Here is a 13,835-nt window from a genome sequence, read left to right as displayed (position 1 = left end):
CCTCTGGTTATCAACCCGAAAGTAATGGGCAGGTGGAGAGAGTAAACCAGGAAGTGGGCAGGTTTCTGAGGTCGTATTGCCAGGACCGGCCAGGAGAATGGGCGAGGTACGTCCCGTGGGCAGAGTTAGCCCAGAATTCTCTTCGGCATTCGTCCACGAATATGTCGCCATTCGAATGTGTACTGGGCTACCAGCCGGTCCTGGCTCCATGGCATCAGAGTCAGACCGAGGCTCCTGCGGTGGAGGAGTGGGTACAGCGCTCTAGAGAGACCTGGCGGGCAGTCCAGGATTCTCTCAGGCAGGCCAGTGAACGGCAGAAGATAGACGCTGACCGCCACCGCAGTGAGGCCCCGGTGTTTGCACCAGGGGACAGGGTCTGGCTCTCGACCCGAAACCTGCCCCTCCGCCTGCCCTGCCGGAAGCTGGGGCCGCAGTGTGTGGGGCCATTTAAAGTCCTGAGGAGGATAAACGAGGTGTGTTATAGATTGCAACTTCCCTCTTATTATCGTATTAACCCCTCGTTTCATGTGTCTCTCCTCAGGCCGGTGGTAGCTGGTCCCCTACAAGACGGTGAGGTACCGGAGGTCCCTCCACCCCCTCTGGACATCGAGGGGTCCCCGGCGTACACAGTACGAGCTATTCTGGACTCGAGACACCGGGTGAGGGGCCTGCAGTACCTCGTGGACTGGGAGGGGTACGGTCCGGAGGAGAGGTGCTGGGTACCGGGGAGGGACATTTTAGATCCTTCCCTCTTGAGGGATTTCCATCGCCTCCACCCGGATCGCCCTGCGCCTCGTCCTCCGGGTCGTCCTCGAGGCCGGGGTCGGCGCGCTGCAGGGGCCGCGCGTCAGGGGGGGGGGTACTGTCACGAACCTCGCCGAGGATGGTGCCTCTTCCTGTTCGGGCGGTGCTCGGCGGTCGTCGTCGCCGGCCTATTAGCTGCCATCGATTCCCTTTCCGTTTGTTTTGGGTTATTGGTTAATTGGGTACACCTGTTTTGTATTAGGATTTGTTTGTAGGGTATTTAGGGGCACTAGGCCCGCTGGGTATTTGTGCGGGCTTGTTTTTGTTACTCTGTGTTTTGATGGTGTGATTTTTTCTTGTATTTATTCTCCGGACTGTTTAGTCCTGTTGTTTTGGACTGGCAACTTATTTTACGCCCTGTGTGTTGGCGTGACTGTTTTTGTTGCGCTGGGGAATAAATCTGAAGAAACGACTGAACCCTGCTCTCTGCGCCTGATTCCAACCACCACACCTAGTAGATCGTAACACAGATACTAGCTTTATCACTGAATGGGTGTTACTATCCTCACAAACGATGCTGAATCAAACCATAACCCAGAATATAGGGGCTGAGTGAATGTGGTCTGGCATTTGTGGAGGAGGGTCATTGTGTCAGAGATGCTGTAGAAGGACAGAGTCCCTGCACTGTGGCTCAGGTACACTCCTGCACCAGAGGAGCGAGGAACATTAATATGAGTGCATTCTCCATTATTGTGGAAGAAACATGTGTAGAGCGGAGGGGAGCAGTATATCATCCAGGACTGATCATTCATCCCATGCTGATCATCTACTTTCCTGATCTCTTCATTTGACACTGCTATATGAGCGGATTGCCCACTCTACTCTACCTCCCAGTAGACGCAGGCACCAGACAGACCCCCTCCACACAGCACCTGAAAGTGGTTGAAGTCTGACTGGATGGTACGAATGGGAAGATTCATGGCCACTTTTTTTGTACCCTGCAGACAGACACAAATTGATTTACTGTATAGGGAGACAATGTCAGCTGGCAAGAGTCTAAGAGAAGGAGAAATAAAGAGATTGAAAATGAATGCGTGTGCGTGCCTCAATTTACTCACATTCAAAAAACTCCTCTCTGGTCTTGGGCTCAACAGGGCGTTTCCATCTGAACTTCAGTCACTATGGTGACAGACCGACTCATCTTATAATGCACATGGTTGAAGAATTGTCTCAAATTAAATAAAGCTGGCCAGAATATGATTGCGTGTATGGTCATTTTTGCACTTTGCACAATTATTTTGTCCTATGAAAATCCTCATCATCCTACACACCAAACCCCATAAATGACCAAGCGAAAAAACAGGTTTTTAGAAATTTTTGCAAATGTACAATTTCTTTTAAACAGAAATACATATTCACATAAGTATTCAGACCCTTTGCTATGAGACTCAAAATTTGCGCTCAGGTGCATCCTGTTTCCATTGATCATCATTGTGATGTTTCTACAACATGGTTGGAGTCCACCTGTTGTAAATTCAGTTGATTGGACATGATTTTGAAAGGCACACCTGTTTATTTAAGGTCTCACAGTTGATAGTGCATGTCAGAGCAAAGCCAAGCCATGAGGTCGAAGGAATTTGTCGGTAGAGCTCCGGGACAGGATTGTGTCAAGGCACAGATCTGGGGAAGGGTACCAAAAAATGTCAGCAGCATTGAAGGTCCCCAAGGACACAGTGACCTCCATCAATCTTAAATGGAAGACGTTTGGAACCACCGAGACTTCCTAGAGCTGGCCGTCCAGCCAAACTGAGCAATCGGGGGAGAAGGGCCTTGGACAAGGAGGAGACCAAGAACCCGATGGTTACTCTGACAGAGTTCCAGAGTTTCTCTGTGGAGATGGGAGAACCTTCCAGAAGGACAACAATCTCTGCCACACTCCACCAATCAGGCCTTTATGGTAGAGTGGCCAGACAGAATCCACTACTCAGTAAAAGGCACATGACAGCCCTCTTGGAGTTTGCCAAATGGAACCTTAAGGACTCTCAGATTTATGAGAAACACATCATTCAAACAGTTTTAGAAACTTCAGAGTGTTTTCTGTCCAAATATACTAATAATATGCATATATTAGCAACTGAGACTGAGTAGCAGGCAGTTTACTCTGGGCACCTTATTCATCCAAGCTACTCAATACTGCCCCCAGCCATAAGAAGTTAAGGACTCTCAGATTTATGAGAAACAAGAGTCTGATGGTCTGATGAAACCAAGATTGAACTCTTTGACCTGAATGCCAAGCTTCACGTCTGGAGGAAACCTGGCACCATCCCTACGGTGAAGCATGATGGTGGCAGCATCATTCTGTGGGGAAGATGTTCAGCTGTAGGGACTGGGAGACTAGTCGGGATCGAGGGAAAGATGAACGGAGCAAAGTACAGAGAGACCCTTGATGAAAACCTGCTTCAGAGCGCTCAGGACCTCAGACTGGGGCGAAGATTCACCTTCTAACAGGGCAACGCAGGAGTGTCCCAGCCAGAGCCCGGACTTGAACTAGATCGAACATCTCTGGAAAGACCTGAAAATAGCTGTGCAGCGACGCTCCCCATCCAACCTGACAGAGCTAGAGAGAATCTGCAGAGAAGTATAGGAGAAACTCTCCAAATACAGGTGTGCCAAGCTTGTAGTGTTCATACCCAAGAGGACTCAAGGCTGTAATTGCTGCAAAGATGGTTCAACAAAGTACTGAGTAAAGGTTATGAATAGTTATGTAACTGTGACATAAATTTTAAAAATGTTAATACATTTACAAAAGATTCTAAAAACCTGTTTTTATTGTATTGTGTGGGTAATTGTGTGTAGATTGATGAGGGGAAAAAATATGTTATGGTTGTAACGTAACAAAATGGGGTCTGAGGTCTTTCCTAATGCACTGTAGATATACCTTGATCATCATGTCATTTTGAAGAATTATCAATAGTGGTGCCCACCACAAGAAATGTCCAACTACTCCATTTTGTACATATGAAATGAACGACATCTATACTTTCTTATACCATGGCATTGTTGAATACTCATTTCTGATTGGCTTGAAGGGCATTCTAGAGCGTGCATTATTTAAGCAATAAGGCACGAGAGGGTGTGGTATATTGCCAAAATGCCACAGCTAGGTGCTGTTCTTATGTACGACGCAACGCGGAGTGCCTGGATACAGCCCTTAGCTGTGGTATATTGGTCATATACCACAGCCCCCCGAGGTGCTTTATTGCTATTATAAACTGGTCATCAACGTAATTAGAGCAGTAACTAGAAATGTTTTGTCATACCCATGGTATACGGTCTGATATACCATGGCAGTCAGCCAATCAGCATTCAAGGCTCAAACCACCCAGTTTATAATCCCTTTATAAACTGGGAATAAAGCACCCCAGGGTGCTTTATTGCCAGGAGCAACCTCCAATACAACCTCCAATACATAATTTACAAACAAAGCATGTGTTTAGTGAGTCCACCAGATCAGAGGCTGTAGGGATGACCAGGGATGTTCTTTTGATAAGTGTGTGAAAAATACTGTTTTATTGTCCTGCTAAGCATTAAAAAAAGTCAACGTATTTTTTCTTAAGTACTTTACACCACTGATGACTCCCAACCAAATGTATTGTGCTTGAGCAATTTTGTCAAAGACAATGGATATATGTTGCACCAACATGCTAACCAGACAGCACACCCCTGTGCATCTGCGTGCACCATCGCGCACATGTTGATTTTGTCACCCACACCAGACATGATCAGGACACGCAGGTTGAAATATCAAAACAAACTCAGAACCAATTATATTAATTTGGGGACAGGTCGAAAAGCATTAAACATTTATGGCAATTTAGCTAGCTAGCTTTCTGTTCCTAGATAACTTGTCCTGGGATATAAATATTGGGTCGTTTTTTAACCTGAAATGCTAAATGGTATATGCTCCTAAAAACCAATGAGGAGATGGGAGTGGGAGGATTTGCAGTGCGTCGAGCATTACAAATAGAACCAAGTTCTATTTTAGTGCCTGGCTACGCAGATGCTCATTGCGAGCAGTATGGGTGCAATGATTGAATAACGTGTATGTGTACATTTATCTTGCAATGCTCGCGCATGCGACCCGAGCAGTGTGGTCAGCATTTAAAAGTTGTGCAAAGTTGGTAGAATCATATTCGAAATGATTCACAGCTGTAATGGCTGCCAAAGGTGCTTCTGCCAAGTATTAACTCTGGGGTGTGAAGGCATATGCAATCAAGACATCTTAATTTTTAAAATATTTGTACATTTTTAATTTAGTCATTTTCTTTCACTTTGAAAATGTGGAGTAGGTTTTTTAGATCTGTGCGGTGGAATCCTGTCACAAGTCCGACCGAGGGTGTTTCCCTTTCCCGGGCAGGTGGCGCTCGGCGGCGGTCGTCGTCACCGGCCTATTAGCTGCCACTGATTGTTTTTCCTTCCCCTCCTTGTATGTTGAGTGGTAGCACCTGTGGATGTTTAATTAGTTTGTCTTTATTAGACAGCCGGCCCGCCTGGTTGTTGTGCGGGATTATTTCTATGTAACCTTTGGCTCTGTGGTATAGGCACGTGTTAGTGTCCGGTCGGGATTGTTTCCCATTGTACATTTTGATTCCCTGTGTTTTGGGAACGTAACTTTTTTGTGAGCACCCTGTGGTGCATTGGTGCGATTAAAAGACGCGCAGCATTGAACTCTCTGTCTCCTGCATTTGACTCCACACCCACGACACCCGGAGCATTACAAATCCAGTTTAATCCTTTCTTAAATTAAATGTTAAGGCAGCAAAATCAGAAGACTGCAGGGGATGTGTAGACTTTCACTAGGGCGACAGGTAGCCTAGTGGTTAAGAGAGTTGGGCCAACTAAGAGAGTTGAGCCGACTAGGTGAAAAATCAATTGATATGCACTTGAGCAAGGGACTTAACCATAGATGCTCATGTAAGTCGTTTTGGAAAAGAGCGTCTGCTAAATGACTAAAATGTAAAAATGTTTGTCCTGTAGCTGATCTTTCCGTTTCTTCCAAAAAAATGTATGGATAGGAGATGGAGATGTATGGATAGACAGGCCTCAGATCCAGTAGAGAGTATTTTGGGGGACATTTATGGATGTCACCTGGAGGAAATGGATTTGATCTTATGAGTTTGAGAGCTGCTCCATGTCAGCATCTCTCCTCCTCAGGTCAGCAAACTCCTGCTCCAGTTCCTCTTTCAACTCAACTCACTTCAGACCTTTCCTGGGCTCTGATCAGCTCCTTCACAGCACCTTCTCTCAATGGAGTGCATGAGCTCAGTGAAAATCCTCTCACTGTCTTCCACTGCTGCCAGTACAGAGTGCTGTAAGGACACACACAGAGGAGGGGGTCCATTTATACCAGCCCATTCACTCAGCTCTTACCTGGATCCCAGACAGCTTGGAAATGCAAATATGTAAATTATTTACATAGATGACACCAACACTTAGCTTCACAGAGTCCACAGCCTGTCTCACATCCTGCATCTCCCTCTGTCTCTCCTGGATTGTCTGTTGGGATTTCGGATGTTTCTCCCCCAACTCTTTGCATATAAATTAATCCCGAATGTGAAATGCCTTATATTCTAGTGTTTGTTAAGTTTGAAATACGTTATGCCCTAGGGGCCTCCCGGGTGGCGCAGTGGGGCCTCGACCGGGAGGCCCATGGGGCGGTGCACAATTGGCCCAGTGTCGTCCGGGTTAGGGGAGGGCTTGGCCGGCAGTGATATCCTTAACTCATCGCGCACTAGCGACTCCTATGGCAGGCCGTGCGCAGTGCACACAGACCAGGTCGCCAGGTGTACAGTGTTTCCTCCGACACATTGGTGCAGCTGGCTTCCGGGTTGGATGTGCATTGTGTCAAGAAGCAATGCGGCTTGGTTGGGTTGTGTTTTGTATGGGAGTTGCAGCGATGAGACAAGACTGTAACTACTACCAATTGGATACCACGAAATTGGGGAGAAAAAAAAGGGGCAAAAAAATAAAAAAATAAATAAATATGTTAGGCCCTACATGAACTCAATGTGAGGATTGGCAACAACAACTCCTCCACGCTAACTCTTAACTCAGGGGCCCCCCAGGGGTGTGTCCTCAGTCCACTGTTGTACTTCCTGTTCACCCACGACTGTGTGGTGGTGTCATGACAACAACCTCTCCTTCACTGCCAGCAAAACAAAGGAGTTGATTGTTGACTTCAGGAAGCAGAGGATGTGGCCCAGTCCACATCAATGGAACTGCAGTAGAAAGAGTCACAAGTTTCAAGTTCCTCAGCGTTCACATCCCAGAGGACTTGTCATGGACCAACAACCCAACCACTCTTGTCAAGAGGGCGCAACAGTGTCTCTACTTCTTAAGGCGTCTGAAGAAATGTGGCATGCTGCGCCGGGTCTTCTCCAATTACTACCGCTGCACCATTGAGAACGTCCTGACAGGTTGCATCATGGCCTGGAATGGGCATTGCTCCTTCCACGGCAGCCATGAGCTGTTCTCACCCTTACCGTCAGGCAGACGTATCAAAGCATGAGGTCTGATACCAACAGGCTCAAAGACAGTTTCTATCTACAAGCCATCAGACTGCTGAACACTTGAACTGGACTGACCACCTGCTTCTGATTCTCCGCACCTTAGCACACATGCACTCACTCATGCACACACACACACACACACACACACACACACACACACACACACACACACACACACACACACACACACACACACACACACACACACACACACACACACACACACACACACATGTAAATATTGGACTATAAATTGTGCCTTCCTGTATTATACTTTTTCTATTCTAATGAGCCATTTACTTTATGTTTGTATTCTTATCTTTTATTATTTATTGTTGTGGCATTGTCGAGAAGGAACCTGCAAGTAAGCATTTCATTGGACGATGTATACCATGAGTATCCCGTACATACGACTAATAAGAAAACTACATACGACTAATAATAAAACTTGAAACAATGTGTCACGACTTCAACCGAAGGTTGCTCCTCTCCCTGTTCGGGCGGCACTCGGCGGTCGTCGACACCGTTCTACTAGCTGCCACTGACTCCTTTTTCTTTTCTGTTGGTTTTGTCTTGATGTTTTCACCTGTACCTTATTTGTTGTTAATTGGGGGCTATTTAAACTTCCAGGGCCCGCCTGCTTTTGTGTGGGCTTATTCCTCTCTATCAATGGTATTTTTGTTTTGCTTATACGTATTTTTCCTGTTCGTTATTTTCCCTGTTTATTGGTCATTGTGCCTGTATGTTGGCTAGACCCAGCTGAATAAATACGTCTACATTGGAAGCTTTGCTCTCTACGCCTGACTCTGTGTACCTATGTGAGAATGCTGTTCATCGACTACAGCTCGGCATTCAACACCATAGTACCCTCCAAGCTCGTCATCAAGCTCGAGACCCTGGGTCTCGACCCCGCCCTGTGCAACTGGGTACTGGACTTCCTGACGGGCCGCCCCCAGGTGGTGAGGGTAGGCAACAACATCTCCTCCCCGCTGATCCTCAACACTGGGGCCCCACAAGGGTGCGTTCTGAGCCCTCTCCTGTACTCCCTGTTCACCCACGACTGCGTGGCCACGCACGCCTCCAACTCAATCATCAAGTTTGCGGACGACACAACAGTGGTAGGCTTGATTACCAACAACGATGAGACGGCCTACAGGGAGGAGGTGAGGGCCCTCGGAGTGTGGTGTCAGGAAAATAACCTCACACTCAACGTCAACAAAACTAAGGAGATGATTGTGGACTTCAGGAAACAGCAGAGGGAACACCCCCCTATCCACATCGATGGAACAGTAGTGGAGAGGGTAGCAAGTTTTAAGTTCCTCGGCATACACATCACAGACAAACTGAATTGGTCCACTCACACAGACAGCATCGTGAAGAAGGCGCAGCAGCGCCTCTTCAACCTCAGGAGGCTGAAGAAATTCGGCTTGTCACCAAAAGCACTCACAAACTTCTACAGATGCACAATCGAGAGCATCCTGGCGGGCTGTATCACCGCCTGGTATGGCAACTGCACCGCCCTCACCTGTAAGGCTCTCCAGAGGGTAGTGAGGTCTGCACAACGCATCACCGGGGGCAAACTACCTGCCCTCCAGGACACCTACACCACCCGATGTCACAGGAAGGCCATAAAGATCATCAAGGACATCAACCACCCGAGCCACTGCCTGTTCACCCCGCTATCATCCAGAAGGCGAGGTCAGTACAGGTGCATCAAAGCTGGGACCGAGAGACTGAAAAACAGCTTCTATCTCAAGGCCATCAGACTGTTAAACAGCCACCACTAACACTGACACTGACTCAACTCCAGCCACTTTAATAATGGGAATTGATGGGAAATGACGTAAATATATCACTAGCCACTTTAAACAATGCTACCTTATATAAATGTTACTTACCCCACATTATTCATCTCATATGCATACGTATATACTGTACTCTATATCATCGACGGTATCCTTATGTAATACATGTATCACTAGCCACTTTATACTATACTATGCCACTTTGTTTACATACTCATCTCATTTGTACATACTGTACTCGATACCATCTACTGTATCTTGCCTATGCTGCTCTGTACCATCACTCATTCATATATCCTTATGTACATATTCTTTATCCCCTTACACTGTGTACAAGACAGTAGTTTTGGAATTGTTAGTTAGATTACTTGTTATTACTGCATTGTCGGAACTAGAAGCACAAGCATTTCGCTACACTCGCACTAACATCTGCTAACCATGTGTATGTGACAAATAAAATTAGATTTAGATTTGAGATTTTGACTCCACACCCACCACTCCTAGCTTTCGTGACACAATGAGATTAAATGTATTCCTAAAAGTCAACTGAAGTTTATCCTGACAACAGTTAATGATTGACACTATATATTGTACCTTGATATTTTCTGGTCATTGACTGTTTTTTTTTTGCTCATCCAGTTACAGTATATCACCTCAGCAAAAACACTTCCGTTTAATTATGAATATACACTATATATTATACATCATTCTATGTTTAAATGCAAATAGGTGATATAAAACAGTGGAGTTTCCATCCTTACCTGTTTCTCAGTCCTTTCTTCTGCAGTTGAGACTGTATAATGGCCTTTATGTTCATCCATTGCACACAGCATTCAGACTGACCTACAGTGCCTTGCGAAAGTATTCGGCCCCCTTGAACTTTGCGACCTTTTGCCACATTTCAGGCTTCAAACATAAAGATATAAAACTGTATTTTTTTGTGAAGAATCAACAACAAGTGGGACACAATCATGAAGTGGAACGACATTTATTGGATATTTCAAACTTTTTTAACAAATCAAAAACTGAAAAATTGGGCGTGCAAAATTATTCAGCCCCTTTACTTTCAGTGCAGCAAACTCTCTCCAGAAGTTCAGTGAGGATCTCTGAATGATCCAATGTTGACCTAAATGACTAATGATGATAAATACAATCCACCTGTGTGTAATCAAGTCTCCGTATAAATGCACCTGCACTGTGATAGTCTCAGAGGTCCGTTAAAAGCGCAGAGAGCATAATGAAGAACAATGAACACACCAGGCAGGTCCGAGATACTGTTGTGAAGAAGTTTAAAGCCGGATTTGGATACAAAAAGATTTCCCAAGCTTTAAACATCCCAAGGAGCACTGTGCAAGCGATAATATTGAAATGGAAGGAGTATCAGACCACTGCAAATCTACCAAGACCTGGCCGTCCCTCTAAACTTTCAGCTCATACAAGGAGAAGACTGATCAGAGATGCAGCCAAGAGGCCCATGATCACTCTGGATGAACTGCAGAGATCTACAGCTGAGGTGGGAGACTCTGTCCATAGGACAACAATCAGTCGTATATTGCACAAATCTGGCCTTTATGGAAGAGTGGCAAGAAGAAAGCCATTTCTTAAAGATATCCATAAAAAGTGTTGTTTAAAGCTTGCCACAAGCCACCTGGGAGACACACCAAACATGTGGAAGAAGGTGCTCTGGTCAGATGAAACCAAAATTGAACTTTTTGGCAACAATGCAAAACGTACAAAGTACGTTACAAAGTACAAAGTATTAACTTAAGGGGGCTGAATAATTTTGCACGCCCAATTTTTCAGTTTTTGATTTGTTAAAAAAGTTTGAAATATCCAATAAATGTTGTGTCCCACTTGTTGTTGATTCTTCACAAAAAAATGCAGTTTTATATCTTAATGTTTGAAGCCTGAAATGTGGCAAAAGGTCGCAAAGTTCAAGGGGGCCGAATACTTTCGCAAGGCACTGTAGGTCAGTCTGAATGCTCCATAAAGGTCCAGAAACCTTTATTCCATTATAAAATACTGTTCTGAACCTATTCTCTGCTATGATGACATGATGACATCAACAGTAATGCAGGTGTATGAGTGTAATGAGGTGTGTGGCTGTAATGTTTAGTGTTGGTAATTTGTTTATATTCACTAATAATTTGGTTGCAAATGCTATTGTGTAGGGCAGGATAGTAACTTTTGCAAGGAAATTATTTTAATGTGCCCGGTTGCACACACTTTTGCAAATGCAACTGGGTCCATGTAAATAATTGTTAGGCTACTCACTTTGAATATAACCGGGCACATTAAAATAATTTCCTTGCAAAAGTTACTATCCTGCCCTACACAATAGCATGCTACACCATAGAAACATAATTACAATTGTAATGCATAACTGCCATGGTAATTTGGAATGTTAAGTCAATGAGCATTTTGGGTAATGTAGTCACTCTAGTTTCCATAAATACTGGAAAAATTAACAAAAATACAAAAAACAGTGGTATAAAGCAGACTGTGGAATGGTCGCAGGCAATGCACTTCTTTAGAGCCTAAAATGAAGAGAATCAGTTCAAATGGTAGGTGCCTATCCTTCCACAAGTTTGTGGCATACAGGCGTGATCCACCATACCCTGGTAATTCGTATAGCCACGCTTGCGTTGCCCTCATGTAGGTGCTACCATACTAGCAAGCATGCTAGTTAGTGCTTGGTATCAACAGCCAATCCAGTAGGGGATGGGAAGTTCAGCTTTCCCCAACTTAGGTCCTGCCTTGTTCACGCACCTTCGCCCAACGGTCCTTCCCTCCCATTTCACTTCCTTCCATTAAAGATGAATGGCTTCATCGCCCCTATCCTGTTCAGTGCGGATCAGTGGATTTCGGCCGTTAGTCTGGGGTTATAGGCCTAGTGGTTATGTCTGTACAGTACATACAGTAGGACAGTCATGCAAGATGTTGTTACAGTGTCTGGTACTGGGGTTGCCATGCATGCCAGTCTCTCTTGGCTAAGAATTGAGGAGAGACTGACTGAATCACTTCTTTTTGTAAGAAACAACATTTTGAAAATCTCAAATAGTTTGCATAGTCAAACACACACACTTACACCACATGCCACCGGGGTTCTCTTCGCAGTCCCCAAATCTAGAACAAATTCAAGAAAGCGTACAGTATTATATAGAGCCATTATTGCATTGAACTCCGTTCCATTTCATATTGCTCAAATAAAGAGCGTAGTTGGTTTCAAAAAACAGAAAGCAACACCTCACGGCACAACGCCTCTCCCCTATTTGACCTAGATAGTTTGTGTGTATGTATTAATATGTAGGCTACATGTGCCTTTAAAAATGTTTAATGTGGTCCGTACTGGAGCTGTTCTTGTTTATTAATGTGTTATACTATGTAATGTTTCATGTTTTCTGTGGACCCCAAGAAGACAAGCTGCTACTTTTGCAACAACTAATGGTGATCCTAATAAAATACCAAATACACCCACATTCTCTAATGTTCAGTTGATGTTATGATTAAAATTGTACAGTTAGATGCAACCACAGATGTCAGAGCTATCTTTCAAACCTAATAATTGGAGACTATGGCTTTATTGTCCCTAACACCACCCTCTCTCTTTCTCGCTCTGTCTGGTGAGTCCCCGGTTCCATGGACTTGATGGATTTAGCCTTTTGAAGCTTACATAACCGTGCTGGATAATCGGGACACTTGGCTATGCTGAAAAGTACTCAGATAATGTTGCTCTTTTGACACAGTTTTTGTTTTTGTTACAGTTAGAGCAAGCACAACTATAATATACTTGTACACTTATCAACAATAAATATTTGTTTTTGACAGTGGTTTGTTACAAGCTTACAGGCTTTGGTTTTATCATTTATATTTCGAGGTTGGACATTAGCATGTGTCACCTCATTAGTCAGTATGTGTTACACCTTTGCTGGCTTGTCATCTCGTTAGTCAGAAGGTGTTCCACCTATGTTGGCACAGGTGATATTTAAGAGCGGCTGGCCCAGTGCTCCAGTTGGCTTGAGAGATGTGGAGGGTTAACACCTTTAGTTGGCGCTCCCTATTTTGATTTTTTAAAAACAATCCTTTATCTGATCTTCCCTGTTTTCCTTTTGCTCCACTCTTTAGTTTGCTTCCTGTCTTTAAGTTTGCCATGGGTTTTATTTTGTTTGCCTCTTCTTGGGCATTCAGTAGGCGCTCATGGTGGTTGTCTTTTAGGACCCAGTTGTTGTTGCTAGTCAACTTTCAGTGGACACCCCCATGAGTGTCTTTCAGAACCCCTCATAGAACTCCACCTTTTGTGTTTTGGTCATTGTCAGTGACTGTAAAGATACTGTACCTTAATAAAAATTACTCAAGTGAAAGTCACCCAGTAAAATACTACTTGAGTAATTTGGTTTTAAATATACTTAAGTATCAAAAGTAAATGTAATTTCTCAAATATATATAAGTATAAAAATTATAAACCATTTAAAATTCCTTACATTAAGCAAACCAGACAGCATCATTTTATTGTTATTTTTTTTACATTTACAGATAGCCAGGGCCACACTCCAACACTCGGAGATCATTTACAAATGAAGCACGTGTGTTTAGTGCACCTGCCAGATCAGAGTCAGTAAGGATGGCCAGGGATGTTGTCTTGATACGTGCGTGAATTGGACCATTTTCCTGTTCTGCTAACCATTCAAAATGTAAAGGGTACTTTTGGATGTCAGGG

This window comes from Oncorhynchus mykiss, chromosome 13, assembly GCF_057628025.1.
Source record: "Oncorhynchus mykiss isolate SJ-2025 chromosome 13, ASM5762802v1, whole genome shotgun sequence".
NCBI classification, from domain to species: Eukaryota; Metazoa; Chordata; class Actinopteri; order Salmoniformes; family Salmonidae; genus Oncorhynchus; species Oncorhynchus mykiss.
Note: the sequence above shows the minus strand (reverse complement) of the source record.